Source organism: Callorhinus ursinus, unplaced genomic scaffold (assembly GCF_003265705.2).
Source record: "Callorhinus ursinus isolate GAN/ISIS: 27379988/994484 unplaced genomic scaffold, GSC_fseal_2.0 scaffold10, whole genome shotgun sequence".
In the NCBI taxonomy this organism is placed as follows: Eukaryota; Metazoa; Chordata; class Mammalia; order Carnivora; family Otariidae; genus Callorhinus; species Callorhinus ursinus.
The window spans coordinates 39,297,416-39,317,820 of record NW_027397072.1 but is presented as its reverse complement, the minus strand read 5'-3'; the positions used below and the strand labels follow the sequence as shown (position 1 = coordinate 39,317,820).

At 42.4% G+C, this 20,405-nt stretch overlaps 1 protein-coding gene and 1 long non-coding RNA gene across 3 annotated transcripts in view; one reads left to right on the top strand and one right to left on the bottom strand.

The window, feature by feature from the left end:
• Positions 1–20,405, bottom strand: part of CD8A (CD8 subunit alpha) — a 35,037-nt gene that overhangs the window by 13,215 nt on the left and 1,417 nt on the right. The window contains exon 1 of one of the 2 annotated variants that reach the window (XM_025868242.2): positions 5,822–5,936. The exons of the other annotated variant lie outside the window; for it this stretch is intronic. The gene's annotated coding sequence lies outside the window, so the exon portion shown is untranslated. Of the gene's footprint in view, positions 1–5,821; positions 5,937–20,405 lie in introns of those variants that run through there. 2 annotated transcript variants of the gene reach the window in all.
• On the top strand, positions 6,084–11,006 carry LOC141373588 (uncharacterized). Its single transcript, XR_012379745.1, has 4 exons — positions 6,084–6,148; positions 8,340–8,602; positions 9,249–9,307; positions 10,215–11,006. It is a non-coding gene; the product is annotated as an uncharacterized lncRNA (long non-coding RNA).

Genomic DNA, 20,405 nt, shown 5'->3' with positions numbered 1-20,405 from the left:
TGACCTCACTGATATGAGGAATTCTTAATCTCAGGAAACAAACTGAGGGTTGCTGGAGTGGGGGTGGGGTGGGAGGGATGGGGTGGCTGGGTGATAGACATTGGGGAGGGTATGTGCTATGGTGAGCGCTGTGAATTGTGCAAGACTGTTGAATCACAGATCTGTACCTCTGAGACAAATAATGCAACATATTTAAGAAAAAAAAAAAAGAAGAAGATAGCAGGAGGGGAAGAATGAAGGGGAGTAAGTCAGAGGGGGAGACGAACCATGAGAGACGATGGACTCTGAGAAACAAACTGAGGGTTCTAGAGGGGAGGGGGGTGGGGGGATGGATTAGCCTGGTGATGGGTATTAAAGAGGGCACATTCTGCATGGAGCACTGGGTGTTATATGCAAACAATGAATCATGGAACACTACATCAAAAACTAATGATGTAATGTATGGTGATTAACATAACAATAAAAAATTTTAAAGGAAAAAACGTGATGGCTGAAATAAAATTGATATATTATTTATTTACATTCTATCAGAAACAATTAAAAAAGAGTGATGTAAAGCTTTTATCTTAAAACATCAATATTTACAACACATTGGAAACTATATATTTTACAACTATTTATGATGAAAAATGCTTGATGTCAAGTTAAAACTGAATAAAGGAGCACACCTATGTTCATAACAGCGTTATTCACCATAGCCACACTGTGGAAGCAACCCAAGTGTCCCTCCCGCCACAGGTGAAAGGATAAGCAAATGTGGTATATCCACACAATGGAATATTATTCAAATTTAAAAAAGGAAGGAAGGAAATTTTGACCTATACTACGACATGGATGAACCCTGAGAACCTTATTTTGAGTGAAATAAGCCAGTCACAAAAAGACAAGTACTGTATGACGCCACCAACATGAGGTACATTGAGTACTAGAATTCATAGGACAGAAAGTAGATTGGTAGTTGCCAGGAGCTGAGGGCCTGGGGGATGGAGAGTTATTATTTAATAGATGCAGAGTTTCAGTTTTGCAAAATAAGAGTTCTGGAGATGGATGGTGGTGATGTTTGTACAACAATGTGAATGTACTTAATACCACTGAACTCTACACTTAGAAGTGGTTAAGATGGTAGATGTTATGTTATATGTATTTTACCACAGTAAAAACTTTGAAAAACAATGAGTGAAGGAGTACATAGTCTTTCGTATTTGAGGGTGATACAAGAGCAATAAGATATGATGAGAACTGCCACTGTTTATCCATTCCTTTGTTAATGGATCTTTAGGCTGTTTCTAGTCTTTGCTCTTATCAACAACGCTACAGTGAACATCCTGGTAAATATTTCCTACAGTCTATGTACAAGATTTTCCCTAGGGTGTCAACTTGGAAGAAGAAGAACTTCAAGAAGATATTGACCTTGAGAGCTGTGACTAACTTGGAACATGAGCTTCTCCTCAACCTCCATAGCTACTGGGCACATTTTTCTCCAAAGTGATGGTACCAGTTTATCCTCACACCAGCTGTGCACGAGTTTCCATTTACCCACATACTTTATAATTCTTAGTTTTGTCAGTCTTTTCAATTCTGTCACTCTGAATGTCATTTTGTTGGTGCTTAGAGAACCTGATTCATTTCTCACCAATTGTCCAGTACTAATTTCCACAATATCTGAGACTTTAGCTCCTCTTTTTGTTTCTGGGCTGTCCTGGCTCCTGCTGTACTCAGTTAAGGCTCTGGCAAAAAATACTCAGTCACAAAATAAACCTATAAAAAGGCTCATTTCTCCTTCCTTCTTCCCTCCCTCCCTCTCTTTCTTTCTCTTTCTTTTTCTTTCCTTCTTTCCTTCTTTCTTTCTTTCTTTCTTTCTTTCTTTCTTTCTTTCTTTCTTTCTTTTTTTTCTTTCTTCTTTCTTTGTTCTTTCTTTCTCTTTCTTTTTTCTTTCTCTTTCCTTTCTTTCCTTCTGTTCTTTCTTTTCCTTTCTTTTCTTTCTTTCCTTCCTTCTTTCTCTCTCCCTCTTTCCTCCCTCCCTCCATTCTTCTTTCTTTCTCTTTCTCTCTCTCCACAATTTGTTGTCTTGATACAGTGTATCCAAAATAGAAACTTTATTTTTTTAAAGATTTTATTTATTTATTTATTTGTTTATTTATTTATTTGAGAGAGAGAACGAGAGAGAGCGCGCAAGCAGGGTGAGCGGCAGAGGGAGGAGCAGGGAGCAAAACGTCAGTGGAAATTTTTCTTTCTACACAAGATGGTTCAGTCTTTCTTTGGGCGCTGGCTGAGGATCCATGAAGTCACCTCAACTCAACCATAAAGCTTTCACTCCCACGTTCTCTACACTGTGACCTTGCCGGCGGGAAGCCCCCCCCCCCCCCCCCCGTGCAACTTTCTGAGGGGATCTTAGCGGTTCTCTTCAGGTACCTGGGCGGTGAGTCGTGGAAGGTGGGGGGGCGCCGCAATGGAAACATGGCGCGAGAGGAGGGCGATTGTTTCCACAGCTCCCCACCAACGCCGGACCGCAGGCGGCAAAGGCTCCCACTGGTCGTGCGGCACCTGACCCATTTAGAAGCGTTTTCTCCTCCGGGAGCGGGAGGAGGGAGTTGCGAGCACGGAGAGGGGAGGCGGAAAAGGCGAGCTTGGGAAGGGGAGCAAAGACCGAGAAACCCCAGGGCTTTGCCCTCGCCCCCTCCTCCTCCAGTCCTCCAGCTTCTCCCCCCTCCGTCTGTTGTGGGGGCGGAATGGAGGGGGTTAGAGGGCTTCTCAGGATGGTCTGCACCTTCTCAGTCCAGTAGGGATGAGAGAAATGAGCTCCTCTCCATACCTCAGACACTGAGGTGAACTGTCCATCAGGAATGTTCCTACATGTGCCCAGAGGCGGAGCCCTGAAATAGGACCCCCTCTGCCCCATGGCCAGCTTCTCCCTTGGACTGGGGACAATGTTTCTATGGCCCCCCAGGTACTAGTGCGGTGCAGAGGAGCTACATGGAGCTGGGGTATGGGTGGGGTGTGCAGTTGGTGTCCTGTTTCAGGGGACCTTTTCGAGTTCTGCGGGTCTCCGTGCTGAGAGACACGCCAGCAGTGGGGACAGGCAAGGAAACACGTGACGCCAGATGGGGGTGCCAGGATGTGGTGGGTGCAGCAAGGACAGGAGCCCAGCCGAAGTCACCACCCTTGAGGGGGCGCGGAGGGAGGCTGGGGGAGGGCGACCAGGGCGATGCGCACAGCTGTGCCTTAACCCAGTCTTAAAGGAGGCCAAGTGTAGAGCTTGGGAGCCAGGCTGAAGGCACATACTGTTGCAAAGGCAAGGTGGCTAGAAGCGGCGCAGTGTGTTTTGGGAACCCGCACCAGCCAGGTCCTCTGAGGCAGAGTTGATGATGGAGAGGAGGTGGGGTCATTGTAAGGACTGCAAACCTTCTTCTCTTCTCAGTTGCTCATTCTGCATCATTTTCTGGGCTAGCTTGTCAGAAGTCTAAAATATCCACCCTGGTTGAATCAGAGCCTGAAGCCCTCCCACCATTTCCCACAGAATTCATTTTTCTGTGCATGGCAAGGACCTTAATAGGGCAGCCAGCACATTTCCCACTCTTACCCCAGAAACAGTGGCCCCTAAAGAAAGTCAAGGCCCCGTTTTCTTACAGCATACACAAAAATAAACTCAAAATGGATGAAAGACTTAAATGTGAGACAGGAATCCATCACAATCCTTGAGGAGAACACAGGCAGCAATTTCTGTGACCTCGGCCGCAGCAACATCTTGCTAGACACATCTCCAAAGGCAAGGGAAACAAAAGCGAAAATGAACTATTGGGACTTCATCAAGATAAAATGCTTTTGTACAACAAAGGAAACAGTCGACCAAACCAACAGACAACCGACAGAATGGGAGAAAATATTTGCAAATGTCTTATCAGTTAAAGGTTAGTACCCAAGATCTATAAAGAACTTATAAACCTCCACACCCAAAACACAAACAATCCAGTCAAGAAATGGGCAGAAGACATGAGCAGACATTTCTCCAAAGAAGACATACAAATGGCCAACAGACAATTGAAAAAATGCTAAACATCACTTATCATCAGGGAAATACAAATCAAAACCACAATGAGATACCATCTCACACTGATCAGAATGGTTAAGATTAACAAGTCAGGAAACAACAAATGTTGGTGCAGATGCGGAGAAAGAGGAACCCTCCTACATTGCTGGTGGGAATGCAAGTTGGTGCAGTCACTCTGGAAAACAGTATAGAGGTTCCTCAAAAAGTTAAAAATAGGGCTACCCTACAACCCAGCAATTGCACTACTAGGTATTTACCCAAAGGATACAAATGTAGTGATCTGAAGGGGCACCTGCACCCCAATGTTTAGAGCAGCAATGTCCACAATAGCCAAACTACGAAAAGAGGCCAGATGTCCATGGACAGATGAACGGATAAAGAAGATGTAGTATATATGTACGATGGAATACTACTCAGCATCAAAAAATGAAATCTTGCCATTTACAATGACATGGATGGAACCAGAGGGTATTATGCTAAGTGAAATAAGGCAATCAGAGAAAGACAAGTATCATATGATCTCACTCATGTGTGGAATTTAAGAAACAAAACAGAGGATCATAGGGGAAGGGAGGGAAAATAAAATAAGACAAAATCAGAGAGGGAGACCAACCATAAGAGACTCTTAACTGTAGGAAACAAACAGGGTTGCTGGAGGGGAAGTAGGTGGGGGATGGGAGAACTGGGTGATGGATATTAAGGAGGGCACTTGATATAATGAGCACTGGGTGTTCTATGCCACTGATGAATCACTGAACTCTACCTCTGAAACTAATAAATCACTACATGTTAATTAATTGAATTAAAAAAAAAAAAGGTGAGGTCCTGGCCTTATGCCCCTGCCCCGGAAGGGCACAGAGCTCAATGCAACACAGAGGCAGAAACTGAGGTGCCAGAGTAGGCTGGACAGGACCACGAGGTGGGAGTGGAAAGAGGAATGAGTGCCTCAGGGCCTCTGGCAGGGGAAGGAGAGAGGAGGGATCTAGAATCTAGAGTTGGGAGTGAACTCAAGAAGACCCAGTCGAACCCATTTATGTTATAGAAGTTCCAGGAGGGTGAGCATTTTACTACAAGTCACTAAGGAAGGCCTCCGCTCACTCGCCACGAGGCCCGCCCCTCGCCCACCTTGGATGAAAGCTCACGGTCACTGGGTCCAGCAGGGGGCGATGTTGCTCTAGTTTTGACCCTGTTGGGGGTTGATTGGGTGGACAGAGGGAGGTAATCTGAATTCAATAGGCGCTGGATCACAAGCAAAACTGAAGCGGGCGCAAGCTCCCGCGCAGCCACGCGGTGCCCAGGCCAGTTGAACCTCGCCACCTAGCCCCTGTATGCCCCGCCCCTGCCTTTCCCAGGATCACCACCCCGACTCCCAAGTCCTCTTACGGGCTCCTTCGAGCCCTACTTTTCTTTGGTGACCGGGATTACTACTGGGAAGTAGGGTGGGGTGGAGGGCGGGATTTGCCTTTTTACAGGGGATCAAATGACTAAAGATGGAATTTCTGGCCCAATATTGGGCGGGGAGATACCTGGGGTAGACTCTTAATCGCCCCCAATGCTTCAATAGCTACCTTTAGTCTTAAGCCATCTGTGCAATGCCTCGTCCCTGGAAATAGCTAGAATGTCAACGCTTCACCAGTGGGGGGGAATCCCCAATTGGAGCACCCCTCTTCTTTGGGCCAGGCTAGGATTTCTCCCAATTCTCCATCCTGAAAAGGGATCGGCTGAAGATCCTGGGCCGTTCCAGGAGCCGGGAGGCCCGGTCGGAGGACTAACCTGGTCGCTCCCCGGGGGTCCCCTAGCGGGGACCCCTCGGCCGAGGCGCGGAGGGGCCGCGGGCGGGGATCCTCTCGCTCGCTCCTTCGGACCTGCAGCCCCGAGAGGGGCCCTGGACCGGGGGTTGGGGGGAAGAGTAGGAGGAGGGCAGCACAGGGCAGGAAGCGGATGGGGTCAGTGGGCAGGGGCGGGGGGGGGGCGCTGGGAGAGTCCTGGGGGCAGGTGGAGCATCCGGTCTCCGGCCTCCCGCGCGGAAGGCGGAGGTCGCTGGGCGAAGATGGGTCCCGGCGGCGGTTGCAGGGAGAGGGAAAGCCTCGGAGCCCTAAGGTGGGAGGTTCCTTTGGCCTTTTCACCGATTTCGTTCCGCGTTTGGTTTTAGTTTACTTGGAAGGCGGTGCTTGGAACCAGAGCCCCTAGGTCAAAATCCGTCATGCTGTCAGCCACTAAGAAGTCACTAGGCCCAGTCTATTTCTTCTGGTGACAGGAATCCTCGTTTTTGATTATTCACATGGATCCAGAGCTGATTAGACCCAGGGGGGCAGGGGGTGCCCTGTGTGTGTGTGTGGGGGGGTGCGGCTGCACTGAATTTGTGGCTCGGCAGTTCCCTAAATCTCTCTCTGCCTCAAATGTATACAATCAGTACAAAGTTTTGCCTTCTTTTTTAGGCTAAAAATATTTTGGAAGATATCAAATAGAAAAGAAAAGGAAAAATAATCACCGATGGTGCCAATATGGAACTATAGTCCCTCTCAATAGGTTGGGTTTTTTTTTTTTGTATTTTTTTTTGTCCTTTTTTGTTCTAAGTCTATACTAAGTCTAAGATGTATTTAAAAATTTTTTTTCTAACACTGTCATCGTATTTTCTATTCAGGTTTCCAGCCTGCTTTTAAAAATTCTTATGTCATATACATTTCTTTTATAACATGTTTGTCATGAATCTCACCTGATATCCGCATAATAGTCTGCTCATATTTTGTCCAATTAGTCCCCAATTAGTTGGACATTTAGGTTGTGTCTACTTTTTCATTATGATACAGTGATTTCTAAATAGCATGTAATTTCTTTTTTTAATTATTTTTTTAAATAGTGTGTAATTTCAATTTTTATTTCTTAATTACCCCGAGAATTCTTAAAAGGGGTTAACAATTTTTTAAGTGGATAGATTTATTTTTAATTTTATTGTCCTGCGGTCTGAGAATGTGGCCCATATTTAAATTTTCTGGAATTTTTTGAGCTTTTGATTGGTGATTGATTTTGTAAATTAAGCATAGTGGTGAATGAATGATTGAGTACAAAATTCTATATGTTAGATCAAGCTTAGTAAAATACATTATCCATACTTACTATGTCCTTTATTTTTATCTATTTGATCTGCTAATTTCTGAAAGAACTGTAAGTTTTCAAACTATGTGGATTTACCATTTCCTTTTTATATTTCTAACAGTTTGTGCTTTACATATTTTACTTATTTATTAAAATGTTTTCCAGTTTTATTGAGACATAACTGACATGTAACATTGTGTAAGTTTAAGGTGTACAATATGATGATTTGATTTGATATATGTATGTATTGTGAAATGATTTCACAATAAGAAGAGTTAACACATCCATCACCTCACATAGTTACATTTTTTTTGCCTCTGTATGTGAGTTGAGAACATTTAAGATTTAATCTTAGCAACTTTCTTTAAAAAAAAAAAGATTTTATTTATTTATTTGTCAGAGAGAGAGAGATAGCAAGAGCAGGAACACAAGCAGGGGGGAGTGGGAGAGGGAGAAACAGGCTTTCCACCGAGCAGGGAACCTGATGCGGGGCTCGATCCCAAGACCCTGGGGTTATGACCTGAGCTGAAGGCAGACGCTTAACGACTGAGCCACCCAGGCACCCCTTACTCTTAGCAACTTTCAAACATACAACAGTATTGTTGATTATATTCACCATGCTGTACAGTACATCCCCAGGACTTACTCATTTTTATTTCCATATTTTAAAGTGATATTATGAAGTGTATGAGGACAAACAAATAAACAAATTGGCATATATACCTTTTTTTGGCTTTTAAATTATTTTCCTGGGACACCTGGGTGGCTCAGTTGGTGGAGCATCTGCCTTCAGCTCAGGTCATGATCTCAGGGTCCTCGGACGGAGCCCCAAGTCAGGCTTCCTGCTCAGTGTGGAGTCTGCTTGAGATTCTCTCTCCCTCTGCCCCTCCCCACCGCTTGTTCTCTCTGTCTCTCAAATGAATAAATAAAGTCTTTAAAAAATGAAAAAATTATTTTCTTGGTCTGGATTTTTGGAGGGAAATGACGTTGAAAGCCAAACTGGCCTCCTAAGGACTTGACAAATGCACACGATTGGCTGCCACATGGGAGTGCTTGCTTCACTGAACTCTGGTCCATAGCAGGTGTCAAATTAACAAAACCAAAAGCAGGACAGTTTTATTTTTGAGATAAGAAATGGGATACTTCTAAAAAATTTGCTTTGATTTTTATTGAAGTTGCCTTTTTTCCCCTGCAGGTCTGATGATCGTTGAATTTTCTTTGTCGTATGTGGGTTGTTTGTTCTTGTCCTTTTGTAGTTCTGTTTTCTGACTTGTAATGTGAGGAGGTTACTCTCTTCCAAGTCTTACATCCTAGGAATTATGCTTATGTTTATTCTCCTGCAAAACACCTATTGAAGAAGAAAAAAATCCAACCCATCAAACCAGATACCATGAATTTTCCTTTTTACTCTGCTGCCCCTGGTCCTGAACAGAACTTTCAGTGTGACACACAAAGCAGGTAGGGGAACTGTGGTGCCTCAAGCTTATAGAATCGAGGTGTGTGTGTGTGTGTGTGTGTGTGTTGCTTTAAAAACATTTTTTAAGAGTGGTAAGTTCTTAGGGTAATTGGCTGAAATATGGGGGAAAGTGATTTTCAGTGAGATTACATGATTTTCCTGGTATTGATAGATTCCTGTTTCATTGTTCCTAAGATAAAGGGAGTTTGATGGAGATGGAGGGGAAAGTAAGGTGTAGGAAGCTGGAGTCTTTTGCTTTTTTCCAGGACTAACCAGATGAGGAATGGCCCAGTCTGTCGTATACGAGTAGCCCCATCCATTTATGGTATACCTTCAGTGTCCTTTCATGGTCCATGTGATCAGTAGAGATCACCCTTCTTTCATTTCTGATATTAGTATTAGTGTCTTCTCCCTTTCTTTCTTGGTTAGCCTGGTGAGCAATTTATCAATTTTATTGATCTTTCCTAAGGACCAGCTTTACCTTTATTGATTTTTCTCTATTGTTTCCCTCTTTTCCATTTCATTGATTTCTGCTCTCATTTTTCTCTTTTTCTGCTTGTTTCAGGCTTAAATTGCTCTTCTTTCTCTCATTTCTTAAGGTGGAAGCTTAGGTTATTGATTTTAGATCTTCCTTCCTTTTTAATGCAGGCATTTAATGCTGTAAATTTCCCTCAAAGCACCACTTTTGCTGCATCCCACACATTTTGGTAAGTTGTGTTTTCATTTTCACTTAGTTCAAAAATATTTTTAAATTTCTTTTGAGAGTTACTCTTTGACCCACGTGTTATTAAGAAGTTTGTTGTTTAATCTCCAAATATTTAGGGATTTTCCAGATATTTTTCTGTTACTGATTTCTAGCTTAATTTCATTGTAATCTGAGACCATACTTTGTATTATTTCTATTCTTCTAAATTTGTTAAGATGTGTATTATGGCTCAGAATGTGGTCTGTTTTGGGAAATAGTCTGTGTGAGCTTGGGAAAAATTTGTATTTTGCTGTTGTTTGATGGGGTATTCTATCAATGTCAACTAAATCAAGTTTGTTAATAGTACTATTCATGTCAATTAACTCATTACTGATTTTCTGTCTGCTGGACCTATCAATTGCTTAGAGAAGGATTTGAAATACCCAACAGTAATAGTGGATTTGTCTCTTTCTCTTTGCAGTCAGGCCAGTTTTTGTCTCAGAGATTCTGACACTCTGTTGTTAGGTGCATGCATGTTGGATTGCTAAGTCTTCTCAGAGAACAGAACTCTTTAACATTATGTAATGCCCCTTTTTAATCCTGATACTTTTTCTTGTTCTAAAGTCTGCCCTATCTGAAATTAATATATCTATAAAAGAGACAGCTTTCTTTTGATAAGCATTAGCATGATACAACTTCTCCCATCCTTTTGCAACCCATCTGAAACTTTACCTTTAGGCTTCTTGTAGACAATATATGGTTGGATCTTGTTTTTTATATCCTGACGATCTTTTAGTTGGTGTATTCAGACCATTCCCATTGAAAGTGATTATTGGTGTGGTTAGATTAATATCTATCGTATTTGTAACTCTTTTTATTTGTTGCCCTGTGCCATCCGTATAAATAACTACTTCTCAATGTTTTTCCAGCATATGCCTGAGCAATATTGTGACTGGCTATGTGTGCAGCAAAATGTGCTTCCTCACAGCTGTACACAATGAGGCAGTTATAAAAACATTCATGAAGCCCTGCCTATAGAGTGAATTTTTGGAGAAAACCCACTGTTCATCAATGGGGCAGTGGGAATTTAGATTACGGTTCACTGACCTAAAGGAATACCATGTAACAGTTAAAAGTAAGTCTATACATTCATATGTTCTGGAATAAAACAAATTCTAACATCTATTAAGTGAAAAATGAGTTGCAGAACAATATATACATTATGATTCTTTTATATAAAAATTACGTGTGTGCATGTGTGTGTGTGCGTGTGTATGAATGCACAGAAAATTATTATGCCAACTGATGTGGTGATGGTGGATTTGGGAAACAATTATTAGTTACGAGTAGCAAACTATTAGTTTTTCTGACAAAATCGTATTGATAAGATTTTTATTAAACTTCAAAACAATGAAAGGAGATTAAAAGTGCTTTTCCTCAGGAGGTCACATGACATAAGCAATTTTCTCTAACCTCAGCACTTGGGCTGCTCATCTGAAGTGAGTGAACCATACCCCAGGTGATCCCGGGGCCAGAGATCCCGGGGCCAGAGATGCAGGAGCAACAATGTCCCCAAGCACTTTCCAATTCCAGTGCTGCCCTTTTCCCCATCCTCTAGGACTCTTGGCAAATTTATTAAAGGTGGACACTCTGTAGGTCACCAGGAGAGGGGTCACAGCTCACCAGGGCAGAGCTAGAGTTGCCTAGGAGTTGGGGAGGGTGTGGGGTGTTGGAACACCCTGATGGGAGGGGGAGGGAATCTGGTGAAAATGTGAAAGATCCACTCATATGGACCTGCACTTCTTGCCCCAGATTCTTGGGAACCCTGGGGCCAAGCAGCTTTGGTGAGGTCACAGCATGGCTGTACTTTGCAGGTAAGCATCATAAGACGGGGATTACTGAAACGCCTTCCCTTCGAGGCCCTGCAAAGGACAGGAGGGCTCAATACATGCCCCAAATGGGCAACAGGCTGTGAGGTACTTGCTAAGGATGGCGGATGATTTTTTTTTTTTTAGGATTTATTCTACAATGTTTATTACATGCTTTTGTTGGATTAAAAAGTTTTTTTTAATTTTTTATTATGTTAATCACCATACATTACATCATTAGTTTCTGATGTAGTGTTCCGTGATTCATTGTTTGTGCATAACACCCAGTGCTCCACGCAGAACGTGCCCTCTTTAATACCCATCACTAGGCTAACCCATCCCCCATCCCTCTCCCCTCTAGAACCCTCAGTTTGTTTTTCAGAGTCCATCAAGGATGACGGATGATTTACTCTGTGACTCAGTTAACCAGTTCCATGTTGTGTCACCTTCCATGGAAGGAGCCAGGATTGTAGCACTCCACAAGCCTAGGGAAACAAGAGGATTCACCCTCAATTTAGGACCCGAAGCCAGAAAAGACAGTTTCTGTTTCTTCTGAATTCTCCTCAAAAGGAGGAAATCACACACACTGAATCACTTATTGTGATTATGCCCCCAAAGTAAGCAAGTTCATCTCATTTGGGAGAGTAGGGTGAGGGTTTTACCCCTCCCTCTCCGGTGTCACCGTGGGTTTCATCCCGTGGTTAGTCAAGGTGAATTTCAGTAGTGTGTGACCTGCAGTTTAGTTCCCTGACATTTGGGATCAAGTGTATAAGGGTGTATGTACGTGCAAGAGACATCCTCATGCTTTCTTTTTTAAAAAAAATTTTAAAGGTTTTATTTATTAATTTGTCAGAGAGAGAGAGAGAAAGAAAGAGAGCACAGAGGAGGAGGGGCAGAGGGAGAAGCAGGCTCCCCCTGAGCAAAGAGCCTGATGTGGGGCTGGATCCCGGGACCCCAGGATCATGACCTGAGCCGAAGGCAGACGCTGAACCAACTGAGCCACCCAGGTGCCCCGAGACATCCTTCATGCTTTTAAAATTTCTCCCAACTGAGTTGTGAGGTGGGTTGGTCTTGTCATCTCAGGCTGGAAGACAAGCCAGTCTGTCCCAGATGTCAGTGAGCTTGTTCTGACAGAAATGTCCTCTCCGAGATACACCATATTAGACACGAAGACACAACTTCAAGATGTCAGTGTTCCCCAGTTAACATACAGAGTCTGTGTACTCTAATCTCAACTATTCTTAACAGACTGACTATAAACATTCATGTGGAAGTCTAAAGGAGCACAAAAAGCTAAGATAATTTCACTGAAGGGTAAGGGGAGAACCCATTTTTCCAAATTTCAGGATTTACAAACTATAGTAATTTTAATAGTAATAAACTGATAGAAGAGAGTAGAAGGCCCAGAAGAAATATATATGAAAATGTTGGGGGTGGCTGCATCAGTGGGTAAAAGATTTAGTCATGGTGCTGTGACCATTGGCTTTCCTTGGGAAAAATATAAAATTTGACCCCTATCTCCAATCATTTGCAAAAATATATTCCAGATGCAGTGGAGGCTAAATGTGAAAATAAATGCTTTAAAACTTTTTGAAGAAAAATATTTTTATGACATAGGATAAGGGCAAGATATGTTGATCAAGACATAAAAACACAAACCATAAATGTCTGACAATATATTACCACATTAAAATTTAAAAAAAGAATGTGGGACAAAAACTAGTAAGTACAAAGTTCAAGGAGAGATCTCAGATTAAGAGAAAATATTTGCAGTGCACAGAAGCAACAGAGTATCATGATCCATAATATATAAGACTATTACAAATTAAAAAGAAAAAGACATGTGACTCAATTAAAAATGAACAAAGGACATGCATCAACCATTATCCATATAAAAGACCCTAAACCTTAAGTGAATAAGGGAAATGCAAATTAAAACAACTAATATCATTTTATACCCAGATTAGCAAAAATTAACAAGACTAATCATATCAAGCATGAGGAGAGGGCCAAAGAGCTCTTACGCAGTGTTGATGGGACTGTAAATTGGTACATCCACTTTGGAGACAATTCGTCAATATCTAGCAGAAATGAAGCTACTGACCATTTCCTCCAACTCACCCTCCCTCTCCGACCCCAGCACCTGCACTTTCAGGTTCATCACTCAGAGAAACTTTGAAGTATAAGAATGTTCACGGAGGTAACAAAGAGTAGAAACTGGAAACTTGTAATAATAAAAATTGGAATAAAGTTAAATATCAAATAATAAAGGAATGGATAAATAAATGGTGATAAGTTAAATAACAAAGTGAGTGAACTAGATCCACAGGTATCAACACAGATGAATCTCAAAAATGTGCCATTCAATGAAAGAAGCAAATTTCTAAAGTGTACATACAATCTGACGTCATTTATAAAACATAAAATCACATGCAAAATAATGCTCATATTATTTCTTATTATCATTATTTATAAATACATACTTATATAATAAATGTGTTGTGATAAGTTTGGGGCCAGGTGGAACTCACAAACTCGGGATGTGGATTGCTTTGGCGTTGAGTGGTAGTGGAGGGTGGAATGGGGTGAAGTAAGTATTAACATTTTATATCTTGAAATAAATAACTGAAGAAAATTTGGCGAAATCTGGCAGTGGGTATCTGGGCATCTATGTATGACTTTCATTACTTTTCTTTATATTTGAAATATTTAATAATTCAAAACAAAATATTTAAAACTTCTGTCCTCTTTGGAAGGTTAATAGACTAATCATGTAATGAGTGTCTGCTGTGTTCAAGCCACTGTTTAAAGTACTAGAATTTCCAAGTTAATGAAACAGTCTTTGCCGCCACAGGGTAAACTTCAGGCTATTCAAAGATAGCCAGGCAAATCATCTATCTGAGAAGGGACTAATTTCCAAAAATATAAAAAACTCACACAACTCAATAGTAAAAAAGACCCAAACAATCCTATTTAAAAATGGGCAGAGAAACTGAATAGCCATTTTCCCAAAGAAGACATTCAGATGGCCAAGAGTCACATGAAAGGGTACTCAAGATCACTAATCATTAGGGAAATGCAAATCAAAAATGAAATATCACCCCACATTTGTTAGAATGGTGATCATCAAAAAGACAAAAGATAAAAATGCTAATGAAGATGTGGAGCAAGGGGAACCCTTGTGCACTGTTGGTGGGAATGAAAATTGGTGAAGCCATTATGGATAACAATATAATGATTCCTCAAAAAATTTAAAATGGAACTACCATATGATCCAGCAATTCCACTTATGGGTGTATATGTATATTTGGTATATATATTTGGTACATATATATTTAGTATATACTTCCAGGTATATATATATGTGTATATATATATATATACCAAAGGAAATTATTTTTTTCTTTTTAAACAAATTTTATTATGTTAATCACCATACATTACATCATTAGTTTTTGATGTAGTGTTCCACGATTCATTGTTTGTGTATAACACCCAGTGCTCCATGCAATACATGCCCTCTTTAATACCCATCACCAGGCTAACCCATCTCCCCACACCCCTCCCCTCTAGAACCCTCAGTTTGTTTCTCAGAGTCCATAGTCTCTCATGGTTTGTCTCCCCCTCCAATTTCCCACCCTTCATTTTTCCCTTCCTACTATCATCTTTTTTTTCTTTATCATATAATGTATTATTTGTTTCAGAGGTACAGGTCTGTGATTCATCAGTCTTACACAATTCACAGGGCTCACCATAGCACGTACCCTCCCAATGTCTATCACCCAGCCACCCCATCCCTCCCACCCCCCACCACTCCAGCAACCCTCAGTTTGTTTCCTGAGATTAAGAATTCCTCATATCAGTGAGATCATATGATACATGTTTTTCTCTGATTGACTTATTTCGCTTAGCATAATACCCTCCAGTTCCATCCACATCATTGCAAATGGCAAGATTTCGGTTTTTTGATGGCTGCATAATATTCCATTGTATATATATACCACATCTCCTTTATCCATTCATCTGTTGACGGACATCTTGGCTCTTTCCATAGTTTTATACCAAAGGCAATTAAATCACTATCTTGAAATGATATCTGCATCCCCATGTTCAATGCAGCATTGTTTAAAATAGCCAAGATATGGAAACAACTTAAGTGTCAATGGATGGATGGAGATATATCTATATCACAGTGAAGTATTCAGCCATTTAAAAGAAGGAAATCTTGCCACTTGTGACAACATGGATGGACCTTGAAGGCATTAGGCTAAGTGACGTAAGTCAAATGGACAAAGACAAATACTGTATGAGGTGGGTGAAATGGGTTGGAGATGGGGCACCCGGGTGGCTTGGTCGTTAAGCGTCTACCTTCGGCTCAGGTCATGATCCCAGGGTCCTGGGACTGAGCCCCTCATCGGGCTCCCTGCTCAGCGGGAAGCCTGTTTGTCCCTCTCCCACTCCCCCTGCTTGTGTTCCTTCTCTCACTGTGTGTCTCTCTCTCTGTCAAAATAAATAAAAAACATCTTAAAAAAAAAGAAATGGGTTGGAGGTATTCTTTCTATTTATTCTCAAAAGGTACAAACCCATATATCAAAAGGCACAAACTTCCAGTTGATAAATAAGTTCTGGGGATTATAATGTACAACATGGCAGCTATAATTAACAATACTTTATTGTATGCTTGAAAGTTGCTAAGAGAAGAGATCTTAAAAGTTCTCATCACAAGAAAATAAAATTATGTGAGATGATGGATGTTACCTAGACTTGTCATGCTGATCATTTCATAATATATACAAATATCAAATCACTATGTTGTACACCTGAAATTAATATAATGTTGTATATCAATTATAGCTCAACAACACTGGGAGAAACAATAGCCAGGGTCGCTTGCCTGGGGTCACATAGGCAGCCCAGCTCTGCTGGACACCGGCCTTTGCCCTAAGCAATGAGCCGTGCTGTCTCTAGGGCTCCGGATTCACCCCCTCTGGCCTCACCTCTCCCCCTGAACCATTTGGTAGGGCTGGGTTTACCTGATTTGAAAGGGCCAGCTTAACTTTTTTTTTTCTCAAATAATCCAAAAACTCAGACTTTTTATCACTTTTTCCCCACGTGTTTCCCCAAACTCATTGGGCTCGCTGTTCCTCCAAGTCTAGAGGAAGAGCTCTGGGATGTCTGGCAAGTGTGGGGAGTAGGTAAGGCATTGGAGTCAGGCTGCCCCGGGGTTGAAACCTAGCTCTCCGATTTAGTAACCACTGTGTGACTTCGATCATGCTGCTGAGCCCCTCTGGGCCTCAGTTTCCTAACCTGTTAAAGGGGTTAGTTACTACCATCCACCCTATTAGCCTCTCGGGAAAGTAAGCAAGAAAGGGAACGCACCTCTCACAGCCCTCAGCACGGGGGAGCTTTATTATTCTTGTTTGTCTTGTGTGAGGAAGCAGATGGAGTCTCGCCTGGCGGGCGCACCTGAGTTAAGACACAAGGGTCCTTCACGCCCTGGCCCAGGCTGTGATGCTGGACGTGATGGGGCCGCTGCAGCAGAGCCTTCGTCACGGAAAGCAGGTGGAGGGATTGTTTTTAAGCCAGTGTGGACCCTCAAGTGGAACATCTTCCCTCCCAGGGCAAACCCTTTCAGAACCCTTGGAAAATTACAGTTTCACTTTTAGCAAGACCCTGCCACAGTGAGGGGAGGTCCCACAGCAAGCAGTCCTCTCCAAAGCGGGGGGTCCTCCTGGCAGAGCCTCACTCGCCCCCCTGGCTGCACTATTGCCTTCCCACTGCTTAATTCCTTAGCTCCGTCCTGTCCCGCCTGCTTTATCCTTTTGCCTTTTCCAGCCCCGCTCCTTTCTCACTTTGAAGGGCTGATGGAGCCTTGGCCATGTCTGCCATGGCCTTGGTGAGGAGCCTCTCCCCAGCAGCCACGGAGTGTGGCCCTGGGCTTAGATAACTGCTTCCGAGCAGCCTGCCCTGATTCATCCCCAGGCACAGGCGATGAACCAGGTACCCGATCCAGGGTTTTGAGTTCCTGCCCTGTTCACAGCATAAGCTCTCTACTTGAGCTCTATAACACAGCAGGTAGGTCTGTGTACTACAAGGAAAGGTGTTCCACTTGGGAAACCGAGTTTTAAAAGGCTATATTCTTCCAAGGCTTGACCCATGAAAGAAATAATTAATAATCTGGACTTCATTATGATCAAACACTTCAGCTCAGCTAAGACAATGTCAAGAGAGTGATTAGACAAGCCACAATCCGGGAGAAAATATTTGCAAAAGACATATATGAGAAAAGGCTGTTACAAAGCACTCTTAAAATTCAACAATAAGAAAACAAGTGACTCAATTAAAAAATGGACCCAAATCTTAGCTAACACCTCACCAAAGAACAAGGAAGCCTAAGAAACAACACTCCACATCATATGTCATCAGGGACATATTAAAACGAGACACCACTTCACACCACCTAGAATGGCCAAAATCCAAAACACCGACAACACCAAATGCTGATGAAGATGTGGAACAGAGGAACTCTTGAGCATTGTTGGTGGGAACGCAAGATGGCATGGCCACTTTGGAAGACAATTTGACGGTTTCTTCCAAAGCTAAACACACTCTCACGCCTTGGTATTTACCCAAAGAAGTTGAAAACTTATGTCTACACAAAAGCTATCATAGATATTTATGGTAGCTTTGCCAGAAGTTGGAGGCAACCAAGATGTCTTTCAGTAGGTGAACGGATCAATAAGCTGTGGTTCTTGAGGGCAATGCAATATAATTCAGCACTAAAAAGAAATGAGCTATCAAGCCATGGAAAAGCATGCAAGAATCTTAAATGCACATTACTAAGTGAAAGAAGCCCATCTGAAAAGGCCACATACTGCCTGATTCCAATTATGGAACATTCAAAAAAAGCGAAACTATGGAGATGGTAAAGAGTAATGGTTGCCAGGGGTTAGGGCGCAGGAAGGGATGAACAGGAGGAGCACAGAGGATCTGAGGGCAGCAAACTACTCTGTATGATGCTCTAATGATGGAGACATGTCATCACACGTTTGTCCAAACCCATAGTATGTACACCAAGAGTGAACCCGAATCTGAACTATGGACTCTGAGTGATAATGGCGTGCCAGTGGAGATTCATTTGTTGTAACAAATGTAGCACTCTGGTGGGGATGTTGATCATGGGGAGCTGTGCACTTGTGGGGGCAGGAGGTGTATGGGAAATCCCTGTACCTTCCTTTCAATATTGCTGTGAACTTAAAACTGCTCTAAAAAAGAAAGTCTTTAAAAAAATGTAGTAATCTTCCAATACAAAATTATCATACAATGCTGAAAAAATATTTCCCACCTATAACCCGGCAGGAAAAAAAAAGGTGATACATGTTGTGGGTGAAAGTGGGGTGAAACTGGTACATGCTGGTGGCCTGGAAAACACTTAAAGCTATAAAATGTTTATACCCATGTGCTCAGTAATTCCAGTCTGGAACATTTGTCCAGTAGATATAATTTTTGATTCAGTACAATAGGGTATAAATAGAGATGTTAAATGTTGGAAACAATTGAAATGTTTAGAAGTAACAGATTAAGTATGATAATCCACTCAAAGCAATTTTAGACATTAAAGTTTTCAAAGTATTAGAATTATGAAAACTATGTAGGAACAAGAAAAATGCTTAGAGTAGACTTTATAAAGACATACATTCCACGTGATTACAACTATGTAAGCATATCTAAAAAACATTAGAAGAAAATGCATCAAGATTCATTTCCCTGCTCTTTGCTACTGTCTAAATTTCTGTAACATATAGTACCACAGTTTTATTACTTTTACAAATAGAAGGCTTAAAAATAACTCACTCCTCTTCTGGGGGAGTCATGCTCAGTGCAAAACTGTATTCCGCCCCCCACACAGCCCTCAGGGCTGGACGTTTTTCTTTCTAGGGGCTGGACTGAGCTCTGTGTGTCACTCCTTGCCTGATACTGTCTGTGCCATTTATTCAGATATTGTCTTGTCATTCTCCAATAGTTCATTATGTTTATTTCTTTCTCCATAATTATTTTTAAAAAATTTTTAATTGTGGCAAAATAGATATAACCCTGAGTTAACCATTTTAACCATTTTTAAGGGTCCAACTGGGTGGCAGTAAGTACATTAAAAATGCCATGCCACACTCACCACCATCCGTCTCCAGAACTTTTTCATCTTCCCCAACTGAAGCTCTGTCCCCATTAAACACCAGCTCCTCCTTACCCCCACCTGCCTCCTCCTGGCATCCACCACTCTGCCTTCTGTCTCCGTGGATTTGCCTACTCTAGGAGCCTTGCATAAGGGGAATCATACAATATTTGTCCTTTTCCCACAACCACTCTTAAAGCTCTTTGGGGATAAGGACCAAGTCCCTGATTTGTTTTCATTTTAGACACAATGTTTATTTGCTCATTTATTTAATATGTATTGTGCCAGGCGGAGGGGCAAGCGATGCTCAAGAGACACATGTGCTCTCTGAGGTTGACAGCGTGGTGGGACAGAGATCGCAGGGAAAACAGAGCAAGAACGGCCGAGTGTGAGGAGTGGTGACTGAGAAGCCCAGGGGGGTCTTCTGGATGGATGGGGGAATGATCTGGGAGGAAGGCTGAGAGGGAGCCCTGGGGGTCCAGGCAGAAAGAGGGGGAGGAACCTTTTCCTGTGTGTGTGCGCGCGCGCGCGCGCCTATTTCTCCAGTGTGTAGACATGGGGACTGAGGCCTGGGGGCAAGAAGCCACTGGCCCAAGGTCTAGGAGCAAGTAAGTGAATGAGGAGTGAACTTGCCACTGAATGAGCAAATGGGAAGAGAAAATGACCCCATCCCTACCCACAACGTTCCCTCCTGGGGGCCTGAAGAAGGGGCCGGGGAAGAGAGACGGAGGCCTGAGGCCTGCGGTTGGAGGCAGGAGCAAAGGAGGGAGCAGAGCCTGCCACAGAGGAGGACAAGAAAATTCTAGTCTCTCCAGAGCACACTCAAATGTGCTTTCTTGTGCTTCTTTCCTGAGCCTTGTGTTGACCTTACTTCCTGCAAATGCAACGTTAGGTCCTGTTTTTCCTTGATTATTTGCATAAACATTCTGAGTCTCTTACAAAATCTTTATGACCTCCATTTCTGAGCTTTGAATAATCGTCTACCAAGTAAATGGACCACAGTTTATTAAAATTGCCTCTTACTGTCAATCATTTAGGTTGCTGTTGATATTTCTTAAATACATAAATAATATTATTGA